This window comes from Camelus ferus, chromosome 6 (genome assembly GCF_009834535.1).
Source record: "Camelus ferus isolate YT-003-E chromosome 6, BCGSAC_Cfer_1.0, whole genome shotgun sequence".
Lineage (NCBI taxonomy): Eukaryota > Metazoa > Chordata > Mammalia > Artiodactyla > Camelidae > Camelus > Camelus ferus.
Window position 1 is genome coordinate 34,568,618 of NC_045701.1, and position 13,110 is coordinate 34,581,727.

General features: G+C 34.1%; 1 long non-coding RNA gene across 2 annotated transcripts in view; it reads left to right on the forward strand.

Moving 5' to 3' along the window:
- The first annotated feature begins 12,464 nt into the window (after positions 1-12,464).
- Positions 12,465-13,110, forward strand: part of LOC106729610 — a 458,398-nt gene continuing 457,752 nt past the window's right edge. For both annotated transcript variants that reach the window (XR_004320598.1, XR_004320599.1), the window contains exon 1: positions 12,465-12,809. This is a non-coding gene — a long non-coding RNA (uncharacterized LOC106729610). The remainder of the gene's footprint in view (positions 12,810-13,110) is intronic.

The window sequence follows — 13,110 nt, forward strand, 5'->3', positions numbered from 1 at the left end:
TACTGACAATTTCTTAATGAATTGCCCCTACCCCTTCTTTTGTATGTTGCGTTTGCATGTTTAAAAATGTTGGTTATAGTAGAATGGGCTCTTTTGCTCCAGTCAACCTAGGGATGAAGAAGAAAAGGTCTTTAAGGGGTAGGGAGGCAACTTCTTAACTCCCTCAAACTGAACACTTTCCTCATGTCCAGGATTCCTTCTCATAAATAATTCGGTTCCCTGACTGTATTATGTATTGGATATTTTACGTGGAATCCTTTTTACTCCTTTTAAACTCCTCATGGTCTTCATTTCAATTATAGTTTCATCCTTCTAGGATAGGACTTCCCCATCTTTACCAGAATATAAACATTCTTAGTTCTTTCCACTTTAGAAAAAAACACGTCCTCCTCATTTTCCTTCTTGGAACATCTTTTTACTTTTGCCCCAACTGGAGAAGCTCGACTTTGATGGAAAAGGAACTATAATATAACTTGTATTCATCTACACTTCTTCATTGCTTATTCAGTCCTCTGCTCATGTCAGTCTGAAGTCTGTTTTTACACACTCCTGAAATACTCACTGTGGAACCACATGGCCTCTAGACTGCTAAATTTGGTAGCCCCGTCTCAGCTCTTTTAATACCTTTAAAGTACCCTTCATTTACATCTATAATTCAGCTGCTTTCATTCTGTTCTCAGAATTCTTTTCATCCAGTTATACCAATAGCCTCAAGCTGTTTTCCTGCTACTAGTCTTGTCACCACCAGTCTGTCCTTCAAGCTCTTGACAGAGTAATCTTTGAAACATGTTCGATCATTTCAGTACTCATTAAAAACTTTTGATGTTTTAAAGATAAAATTTGAGCTCTTCTGGCAATATAATTAGCCTTTTAATATCTGGCCCTTTCCTTATATCTCCAGTCTTATCTCCCTCTATACCACATTATACACCGGTACAGATGTGTCAAGTTGTCAATCCTATATATTTATATATCCTGTTTACACTGTCGAGAGTGCTCCTCTGCTCTTTCTATGCCTGATTAACTCCTATGTATTGCTGAGGTTTCAGGTCAACTGTCACCTCTTTTGAGAAGTCTATTATTATTATTATTATTATTATTATTATTATTATTATTATTATTATATTTTTTTTGCTAGGGTGAGGTACTAAGGTTTGTTTGTTTATTTTGATGGTGGTGCTAAGGATTGAACCCAGGACCTTGTGCGTGCTAAGCTTGTGCTCTACCACTGAGCTATACCCTCCCTCACTTTTGAAAAGTCTTGATCTCCATTCGTTCCCATAGTCCATGCAGGAAGTTCTTTTCTCTGCCTGCAAAGTGTCTTCTGCATACTTCCATCACAGCATTTATTCCTGTATATTTGTTTGTTTATTTGTTTAAGTTTTTTTCAGTAGAGAGCAGAGATTATTACACTTTTCGATTTGTGTGTTCTTCATTCAGTCCTCAGGAATTGGTTGTATTTAGCAGGCACAGAGAGGAATATGGTACAGTTACTTAAAAGAATGAATCAAACAAAGGATGAGTTTACTGCCCTCTAGTATAAAATTATGACTAGTTTAATATTTATTATTATCTGTTTCTAGAAGATGATCATAGTAAAGATTGATTTGTCTGTGTTCCAGTTTATTAAGACAAACTTTTGTCGTCAACTCCAACCTATTTTGTGTATATGCCATTTCTTAGTTACAGTACCTCCAAGTTTACCATACTCTGCTACTTAATAACCTACAGCAATTCTAAGTTGCTACATGGCTTTTCATTTTCTGTGGTTACTGTTTGCACATCTATAAATCAAACATCTCTGATATTATGCCCAGCATGAGCTTTTGACCCAGAAGCAGAATTTATTTGGATGTGTGGTATATCACTTAGGATCCGGTTCAGCAACGTTTAACTAAAACTCAAATTAATAGTGTCCTACAATGTTTAAAATAAGAGAAATGTGTTTCTCTCTCATGTTAAAGAGCTTCGTATGTGAGCTGCTTAAGACAGATATAATGATTCCACAAAATCATGAGGGGTACCCAATCTCTTCTCAGTTGATGAATTCCTCATTCCTAGGTGTGGCCCTGGGCAGTTACTAGAGCTCTGGCTATCACAGACATCTTATAGACTGCAGGATCGAGGCAGGACACAAGAAGACAAGAATGGCATGGTCCCTCCCCCAAGAAATCCTCCTGGAAAATCCATAGGACATTTTCAATGTCTCATTGGCTAGAACTTGCCATGAAATACAAAAAAAAAAGTTCTGTCCAGCTTGATAAAAATCCTACTGATTATGTGGCTTGAGAAAGTTACTTTATCTCTTTAAAATTTATTTTCTTCATTTCTAAAATATGAATAACAATGCTCATAGAAATTCTGTAAATATTTTAAGTATGCATTTGAAGCTCTAGCATAGTGACAGGCACTTGGCAGTTTCTCAATAGTAGTTGCTGCTGTTGTTATTGTTATTATAAAGGAGACTACTGAGATCCAGAGATATGTAACTCCTCCAAAGTTAGTAGTGATTAAACCAGTACTCAAATCCAAATCTGTCTGACTCTGTGTGACTCTTGCGAAAATAGTGAAATATGGCAGACTAGAAACAAGAGTTCCTATTTTCCAGTTCAACCCTCTATGTCCTGAATTGTGATATCCTTTTGATCTGAGTTTTTTGGATCACTGAAGATAGCATTAAAACAGAAAGATCTAGTTTATTTGGTTTGATTTATCTTAATACTTGCCTTGTTTTCCACTTTTGTGTGTGTGTGTGTGTGTCTGTGTGTGTGTGTGTGTGTGTGTGTGTGTGTGTGTGTGTGTGTGTGTGTGTAGACTTGGCTGAAATCAGCAGCATTAATTGGGTGTGCAATTCTGGAACCATCTAAGAAAGCTAAAATCATTTAAAATTAGTTGGGGTTTAGTAACTAGGTTGAACTTTGCCTTTGTAAAGCAATTTGCAGCTGACTCACTGCAGCTGCAACAATTGACATCATTTTGTGCCTTTCATGCAAAGACTGATTTGGCAAGCAGCACTCCCAGTGGAGTGGGTTTCAGAGCCTCAGTGAATTTCAGGGCTGGAATGGACTTTAAAGGTCATGAAATCCAAACCTTAATGTAATGGTTGAACTGGGTTACATCAAACTCACCAAGTGGTTTTTTAACCTACACTTGGATAAATCCAGTGACCAAAAGTTGTGAAGATGTCCATCTGGGCTGAGTTGTAACCCATTCTATATTTGAATAGCTCTGACTTCCTTATACTGAGCTGAAACATATACTCTTAGCCAGTAGTACTAGTTCTATCTCTAGTACAAATATAATCCTTTTTGGAATCATAAAAACTTTCAAATGTTTGACGACCACTACCTCCCCTCATCCTTAGAATTTTCTCACTGCTAAATACCTCTGATTTCTTTAATTTTTTTCTCATTCAAAATGACTTTAATTTCCTTCACAATCCTGAGCTTACTGCTAAATCAGTTTTAGTTTGGCTAGATTCTTCTTAAAAGTATTTCCTTCTTATCCCCGGAATAAATGAAAATTTGCAGTTGTTGATTGAGGTAATTGCCTAATCAGACTGTCCTGGTAAAGTAAGAAGGGAGTTGCTTGAAAAATTAGAGAGAGTAGTGAGAAGTTTGGAAATGATCAAACTGTTGAGGCTTTGCTGGCCCTCTTGCAACCAAACCAATGTAATGTATTAATTTCATGCTATGAAAAACTCAAAAGCATGACGAAGTCACGGTGCTCTTTAAGCACAGGGTTAGTTGGGTTATTTATCATGATAATTCAGATTCCATCTGCTTTGTATCATTTGTATGGATCCTTTAATTTAGCACTGAGTGATATTAAGATGAAGAGAATGGATATATGAATGAATGAATAGCTTCTTAGAAAGAAATGATGGTTTGTCCTTCAATACACGTAGATTTAAAGCAAATTTAAAAAATTCATTGTTTCTAAATCTGACAAAGTTCCAAGTTCTGTATGGAATTAAAAGAACAGTTTCAAGTCATTTGGTAACATATACCTTTAGTAAGGTCAGAAATCTTGCTCTGCTCTTGAAGAAAGAACCTGTACCTGAATTAGGACTTGGTAACATTCTAATGACAAAATAGCTGTGTGTTATTTGAAAAAAATTACTCACCATCTCTGTTTAAGAAATAGATAAAAATGAGCCCTTCATTTGTAACCAATGTGTAGTGAGCATAAAATGATATATTTTCTTTAATTCAACTAGAATTTATGGAATGATTCTCATATTTTGTTCAGTGTTCTGAGAACTGAAGATTTGGTAGGGGTAAAGTTAAACAAGACTTCTGTCCTCATTTAGCTTATATTTTTATAATAAAAGTTTGGATCAAACAGTTTTATGGGCCTTGCAATACAGGATACTTTAAAATAGTTTTTGAATCCTTAAATTTTTTTCTTTTGCACTGATGTTGTCATTTCTTTCTTGTACACATTAAAAAAAAAATCCCTAGTTTTAAACTAGACTTTGCTCCAAATTAAAAAAAATTCACATATAGCTTTTTTCTACCTTAAGAAGAAAAACAACTTACATTAAAGTTTAAATTTTACTCTGGTGATAGAGATTCTCTTGCCTTTTTACAGTCATTTTACAGTCATTCTCAATGTTTAACTGATACTAATGACTGAAAATATTGCATCTTCTTCATATCCCTTCTAGTAGATATGTTAACATATTAAAACATATGATAATTTAAAGAGCTATAGGGCAACATTTATTATACAAATCTTGTGGTTCTGAAAGCCTATTATTGCTAAAATTTACCCATTTTTTACTTAAAATCTTGGAATAATTCTTATTAAGGAAGAGCCATAAGTAAATTATTTCCATTTTTTCCTCATAGATTTCCTAGCAAATACAACACACAATCTGTAACGTAAGGACTTTGTGTATTTCCTTTGTTAAAAATAGAATTCTGTGTTTGGAAATGAAACTTCATTTTTATTTTTATTGAATCATGTTTTTATATATTTATAACTTTGAGAGTTTTGAAAGTTCTTTATATAACAGTGTGTAACATCCTTGAGCTTATCTAAGTTATGAAAATCATTTACTTGTTAGAGATATCCTAAAATGGAGGTTTGTGTTGGGTTAAAGTATATCATTCTTAATTTTTGCATATTTTCTTTAATGTAAATAAGAGAGCATTAGTATCAGTTTCATATATCTGGCAGGATCATATTTTAATATATTAACTATTGTGTCTTACCCAGGAATTTATGCTACCTAGAACTACATTCCCGTTTGTCCCATGTGGCAATATAAGACCCACACTGCCTTAGAGTCACTATAAATTTTGTGCATCTGAAGCTTCTTAAGAGATGTAAAAACACAGTACTTTTGACCTTTAAGTACTTAAGCACCAGAACTTTTGGCATGAAGTTCATGCTATAAACAATAAATTTGAAAAAAAAATGCAATATCAATTCAGAGAAAATTCCTTCTTGCCTCCCTCCCTCTCAGATCAAATAAAATGTCCACTGTCTGTTGGAGAACAGAGAGGAAATAGATGAAGGGAGGCACACTTAAGGGTGTGTGAATGTGTGTGTGTGTATATATTTGGAAAAGGGACATTTACCTTGATCCTCTTCTTCCCACTAGCCGAACTACCAAAATGGATCTGATCTCAGTCTTTTTCTCCTTTATCACACATAATGTGACAATAGATAATAGAGTAGAGATGGATACTTGGTGTATCTAAGGAGGTCAACCTGAGGCAGCCTTAGAGTTTCAAATGTTTTCTGTATGTCCAAGAAGGATCAGATACAGCTAAGTGAAATCACAACACAAGAAGCCTTGTATTGAGGAATGTGGGATCTACATAAGTGGGTTGGGCAAGAAAATGAATGGGGACAATGTAAAATCAGGAATAAAGGCTTGTCAGCAACTTCTGTGGATTGAAGATTTCGTACAGAATGGGGTAATAGCCATCAATAGCTAGCATTTATTGTTTGCTTGACACATGCTAAGTATCCTAAACATTTTCTGTGTACTATCTCAAAAATAACTTCACAACAATGCTATTATCTAGGCTACACTGTATTATTTCCATTTACCAAAGAGGAAACTGAAGTATGGTGAGATTAAGCCACTTGCCTTCACTCCCAACCACTACATCTACTGCTTACTCATGAGGGGATGTACACCTTGGTGAGTAGATGACAGCAATCTAGGATTAGAAATCTCTACCAACCCCCAGATTTGTATGACTCCAAACTCCATAGAGCATTGACTCAAAGCCATTGTGGCTCTTACATGATGGTAACTGTTGATATAGAAAATATTAAGTTATGCAAAATTAAATTTATATTTCTTTCATGCCTGATTTTGTGGCCAGAGTTTCATATCTATTATATATTGATGCAAAAAATGGGGAAGAAACACTAACAAAAGAAATCAAAACTCGTGACCCAGTAAAAGATCACAAACTCTTTAGATTTCTTTCAGTATTTCTTAAATAGGACATGTTTTCAGTGTATTCTTTAGAGAATGCTCCCAGCCATCATTAAAAGTCCACAAACAATAAATGCTGGAGACGATGTGGAGAAAAGAGAACACTCCTACACTGTTGGTGGAAATGTAGTTTGGTGCGGTCATTATGGAAAACAGTATGGAGATTCCTCAAAAGACTAAAAATAGAATTAACATATGATCCAGCAATCCCACTCCTGGGCATATATCCAGAGGGAACCTTAATTCAAATAGATACAAGCACCCCAATGTTCATAGCAGTGCTATTTACAATAACAAAGACATGGAAACAACCTAAATGTCCATCAACAGATGACTGAATAAAGAAGTTGTGGTCTATTTATACAATGGAATACTATGCAGCCATAAAAAGAGTAAAATAATGCCATTTGCAGCAACTTGGATGGACCTGGAGATTGTCATTCCAAGTGAATTAAGCCAGGAAGAGAAAGAAAAATACCATATGATACCATTTAGATGTGGAATCTTAAAAAAAAATGAACTTATTTACAAAACAGAAGCCAACTCACAGACATAGAAAACAAACTTATGGTTACCAGTGGTGGAAGTGGGTGGGAAGGGATAAATTGGGAGTTCGAGATTTGCATGTACTAACCAATATATATATATGTAATAGATAATAAGTTCATAGTGTATAGCACAGGGAGCTATATTCAATATCTTGTAGTAACTTATGGTGAAAAAGAATATGAAAACGAATATATGTATGTTCATGTATGACTGAAGTATTGCATTGTACACCAGAAATTGACACAGCATTGTAAACTGACTATACTTCAATTAAAAAATATATGTATACATAGAGAATGCTCCTAGAATACAGTGAAGTTTCTATAGTTTTCTATATAAAAGGACACTCACAGAAGTGTGTTGATGATTGTTATTTACAGTGTTTTCTTTGACCTAGAAGAATCTCTTTAACCATATCTTCATATAATCTTGAACTTTGAATACTACCTGTTATGTGAACTAATGATTAAATGTCACTGAAATTAAAAATCCAATTTAATGTCAGATAATCATTTGGTTACAGTTATCAATCCAGTTTTTCTAGATTTGATATAGGCTTGCTTCGTTTATAAACCTTAGTCATTTAATTTATTTTAGATTTAAAAAGAAGTTCATTACTGTTTAGAAGGTTGAGAATTATGTAGGCCTGGTCATTGAAAGCATAAAAATCAGATGACTTCTGAGTTTTGCCAAACTAAGAATCTTAGAGATACAAGTGTATTTTGACATGATATAATGTACTTTTCTTTTTCTTCCACATGATAATACGTACATTAACATGTTTTAGAGGGAAGCTTGAGATTGTATAATAATTTACCTGTATAATTATTCAGATTTTAAATTATTTAAGTTATTATGAGAGCAAATGAGCAAGGTAAAATGATTTCTATTTTTTAATTAACAAGAGCTAAAATAAAAGAAAAATGAGCTCCCTATAAACCAACAGTGCTTTACTGTTTACTGGTTCAGCAGTATTAGTATAACAAAGACTTTGAGAATATAGTTATATTTTCAGAGTTAAAGAAACATTTATTCAAATAACTATTTTGATGTGTTATATTATAATCCAGACATGTTGACTTTATGAATTATGAATCAATTCGAGGGTAAGTAAAAATATAGAGTCAGTTTCAGAAAATTCAGACTGATGAAGGAAACACAGGCCAAACCAATCATTCAGTCATTCCACTGAATGAGTGCCTTAATTAAGTGTGAGTTCTACGGTAAGCTAGGCAAGGGCACAAACCGAAATGGTAGGTAGTAGTCAGAAATTTATTAGAAAATCGAAGCTTTTTAATGTTAATGGTTAGTGACTTACAGAACTAGTGTTTAAGTTTGTTCCTGGAAATAAATTTATGGGTTATCTCTTTCAGACTTCTAAATAATTTTCAGTACTTTTCTTTAAATTTACTAAATCACCTGTTAGACTTATTTATAGGAATCATTGTCTCTTTCTAAAGCTCTTCTCGAATGGTTTGGGCACTTGGAAGAGTCCATCTTATTATGTCAGAAAACCAAAGGTCCGTTTTATTATTACAAGATCCAAATTGCAGCCCCACTTTATCAATTTTGGTATCACTTTGCTGTGACATCAGTATCATGCTTGAAATAATTTCAGAGGATTACTAAAAGAGAGGAACATTTGATATTTATACAAATGTGAGTTACAATGCTGTAAAGTCACCTTAGAAATGTTTTGCTTCTTAGTAATTTTGCAGTGTAAGCAAACATTACAAAATGATATTTTTCTAGTAAAATTTCCTGTGGTAGAATCTCATATACCAGATTCTTTTCATGTCTATTTGAATAAAAATAGGTCATATTAAGTGTAACTGTCTCATTTTAAACTGATTATATACATTCTTGAGAAGGTCAGAACCGTTTTTGCTCTGGCTCAAGGTAAATTCATTACATATACCTTCACAGAGAACAAACACCCACATCGGAGGTTATTTAGATGAAACTTTTTTCCTCTCATTATAGCAAGTTGAGGAAATGAGCAAGAATGTATTGTGTTTCTTGTAAAGAAATGCAAGACTCTACAGACCTCAGTTCAGTATAGAAAACAATGGCATTTTGCCAGTAGGATTATTTCTAGTAAACAAAGAAATAAGCAAATGAGTGAAGATATCCAGACTGTTGGGATTAGATGTATTATTAGTTAATTTGTAACATCTGAGACTATGCGATTTCCCTGATGTGGCATAATTTACAATTTAAAATATTTGCTTTTGTTTGTTAGGAGATTTATATTGAATATTGCCAGGTCACCTTACTAAGATCATCTGGATTTTTCTGCCCACGTCTACTCAAATAACAGAAGTAAATACATAGAGGATTTTTTATTTCCTCTAGTAGAATTGTGCAAGGAAATATGTTGGTAGGCAGCAGATATAAGGAGGTAATGCAGCTGAATTTCCTGATATTGTGCTAGCTACAGTATTACAGATGAGGATGTCAGTGATGAACAAAGTATGAATGTGTGTGTATACACACACAGGAATTTGTGTGATGTACCTTATCCCTCCACCAACCCACATATGATTCTGAGGTGGTAGACTCTGAAATTTCTGTAGCACTATCTTTCTGTTTCTATATTTGTCAATCTCAGTCTAGGCCAACAGTAAATATCTCTTGGTGAATTCTTCTATATTGCTGTAAAATAAGGGGAGAAATGTTATCTATCTCTTAATACAAACATAAACAATTGCGGTGCATTTTCCTTTGTCAACAAAAAAATTACATAATGAAATGCTTTTCTTTCTATAGGGCATAGTAGAGTAAAAGTATAAATTTTTGTGAAATATGTAAAAGCAAAAATCACTGACAGGATTGTAGCTAAATTTCAAATTCTGTTGTCATTATCATAGGGAGCAAAGAAATATATAGCCATATTGATAAAGGTCCATCTTCATGTTTATTCAACAAATATTTTATGGTACTTGTTGTGTCCTAGTCAGTTTATTAAATACTGGGACATACACAGAGACAAATAGTACACTATACTATCCTATAGTGGAGGAAACAGGCAAATAAAGAAATATGTGATACTGCTTTGCTGGAAGTGTGTGTTGTGGAAATATGGAGGTGGGAGGTCTCTATGACAAGATTTCTGATCACTAAAGTGATACTGGCAGTTAGGGCTTGGAGGATGCATTGTATATACTAGGTAAAATATATTGGAAAAGGTATTTCATGTAGGTGGACAACTTCATTTAAAAGAAAAGCACTGAGTGTGAATATGCACAGAATATTTAGGGAATGACAAACAGTTAAGAGATGAGTGTTCCAGAGGAATATGTCTATTGGCCCTATTTTTTTTTTCTTGGGTTATCTATCCTACCTGTGGATAGAATCCTTTTTTTAGAAAAATATTTTGGTGACTGCTGAATTTCTCTATTTCTGGGTCCTACTTTTAAACTAATGCTGCTATTAACTTACTTAGGGGAAACCACATCTGTTAATTAATAGTCTAAGGAATTAGGATATTTTATAAGGAGAAAATACTAGAGAGAAAGTGATTTTAAAGATCAGTTAAAAAACTAGAATATTTTGATAACTGTCATTTATTTTGACTCAATAGGTAGACACTTATGGGGATTCAATATGAGTAGTGCCAATGGGGCATGAGGCTTCAGTATATGTATTTGGAGATGCTTTCACCTTCCACTTGGTGAAACTGAATTTCTCAAAATGGACTCTATATTTTTTTAATTCAAAGATTTCAGCAAGTGGGGGGAAGATATACTATAATTCATGAAGATAATTTTTTAAAATTATTTTTTATTAGCTCTCAGCTCTAGCAACTGCTCTTTTTTTTTTTTTTTAAGCCATCTTGCTGCTGGTGATCCATATAAGGCAAGCTGCCTTTCATTTTCATCTTTCTTAGCACAGCTGGTGCTTACACTACTCTGAACATCCATTGAGTCATTTCCTGCTGATAAATGTCTATATGTAATGACGATTGTCACCTATGTATGTGATACAAAGCTATCCTCTCTTTTTAAACCAAGATAGCATTTGTACCAGCTTCTAATCTTATGTACCACTTTCTCCCCTTTCAGAACCAAGCTGGCAGTTCTCATCTTGAATAGCTTTAAAATTGCTCATAGCAATCAATGACAACTGAGGCATCACTAAAGAATTTCTTTTATCTCCAAGCTCCAATTTAGATCTGTCATTAAGCTTGAGTAAGCTTGAACTGTCAGAGCATTTTCCCTCATCACATGCTCTAAGCACAGAAAGTCAACTTCAAAATCAAATTTGTTCTATCTCTTACTATACTTTGTAATGGTTTCGTGTGAACAATAAACTTCACTGAAATAGTACTGTCAATCTTTAGTAACTCGGATAACTGTAGCTTTAAAAATAGTGAGATGCTGCCAAAATTCAAGTCTGATGTATGGTAAATCATTGCCTCACATTAGTTGGTTTTGTTGTGGCTTAGAGGGGGGAATGCATTGTAATACAGGGGAAGAATACTTGACAGTGGGTGAGGAGATACGGAATTTGTTTCCTCCTTTTGCATTAAAGGCTGTGTAATCTTTGAAAGTCACTTTCCTTCTCTAGTTTCCTTAGTTTCTATGTCTTTAACATGAGATGGGTTTCATTAAATGAATCCTAAGGTCCTGCCCATATCTAATATTGGCCTCTTACTAAATTTGACTTTCCATCATGTATTATTCATAAAGAAATGGGTTAGAAACAGTTACCAGTAAGAGGTGGGAGTCACAAATTAATTAGCAAGTCCATAATTCAAACCTAACTGCAGAAATGCTTCTGCTTCATCTTTTGGACCAAATCAGTGTTTTGTTTGGGTTCTGTTGTTGAACAGTAGCTGTTTTTTAAAGATCACAGCTTCTATCTTGGAGATCTTTACCACTAACAGATCCTTCAGCCTCACCCACATATTTAATTGAACTTTGATCTTTCTTTGTTTAGCAGATTTTATTTTGAAACAGTCTGTGAACATTTGAGGTGCCAGACTGAAACTAAAGACAACAAAAACCTGGCAGAACTACACGTGCAGAGTATTCAGCAGCTCAAATATGTTTATAAAGTCCTTGTTCAAAATAAGAGTGATTGTTTTTCAGTAATTTCTTTACAAGCTCCAAATTAGCTTGTTGTGTTTCTTCTCTTAATGGGAAGGAAAGGAGGTTGTTTCTTAGTACCCACTTTCTTCCTTTATACGTGCTTTAGTTTTCAAATTAAATTATTTTTTATTGTCTATCTTCCTGTAAAGATATGACCTTAATGGAAATGTAATCCAGGTCATTATTCCATGATGCACAAGAATGAGAACAGAATTTGGTGATCTTTTTAACTCTTTAAGAAGCAAAATTTTAATACAAGTATTCTAGCAGATCACTAAGTCAAGATTACCATTCTGTGATTTTTCTTTCCTTCTCGGTGCCAAGTCTTGATTATGGCATTTCCATGCTTTAGCCCGGAATGCATATCTCTTTGTATACTTGGAGTGCTCTCATCACTCACCTCTCATTGATACCACTCATTGGTATTTCTTAGCCTGACTAACTAATTGAAGTTAGACTCTGATATGAATCTTTGTACTTTTGGCTGTGTTTCCCTGCTCCTGATCAAAACATGTGCAGTTCCTTTGGGAGTCATTTGTTAATGGCTAACCAATCTTTTAGGCTATTTTATCCTCAGTTGTTAATGGCTAACAACAGTTCAGGAATGAGCCATTTCTGATAACAGCATTTCAGCAGCAATGCCTTAACCAGGTGGATTGACGATATAAGGTACTGCGGCAGAGAAATTTAGGCATAGATTTATGGTAAGTTCTAGCTTTTAATGATCCTCTAGAATATTTTGACATAGATTGATGCCTGCTTTCTTTTTCTTGTACTTACCTGTATTATAAAAATGGTATTTCTTTTGTAAATAAGCACCATACATTTCTTTTAGAGGCACACTAATCTATAGTGTGATTTTTAGACTTGTGAGGCAGTTGTTAATATACGGAATTGTTTTGATATCAAAAGGGAAGTACCAAATAGCTTTTTCTATCTCTAATTTATGAATATGCTTTCAGATTTACAGACTGGATATAGGTAGGTGTTGCCCTACAGATCTTT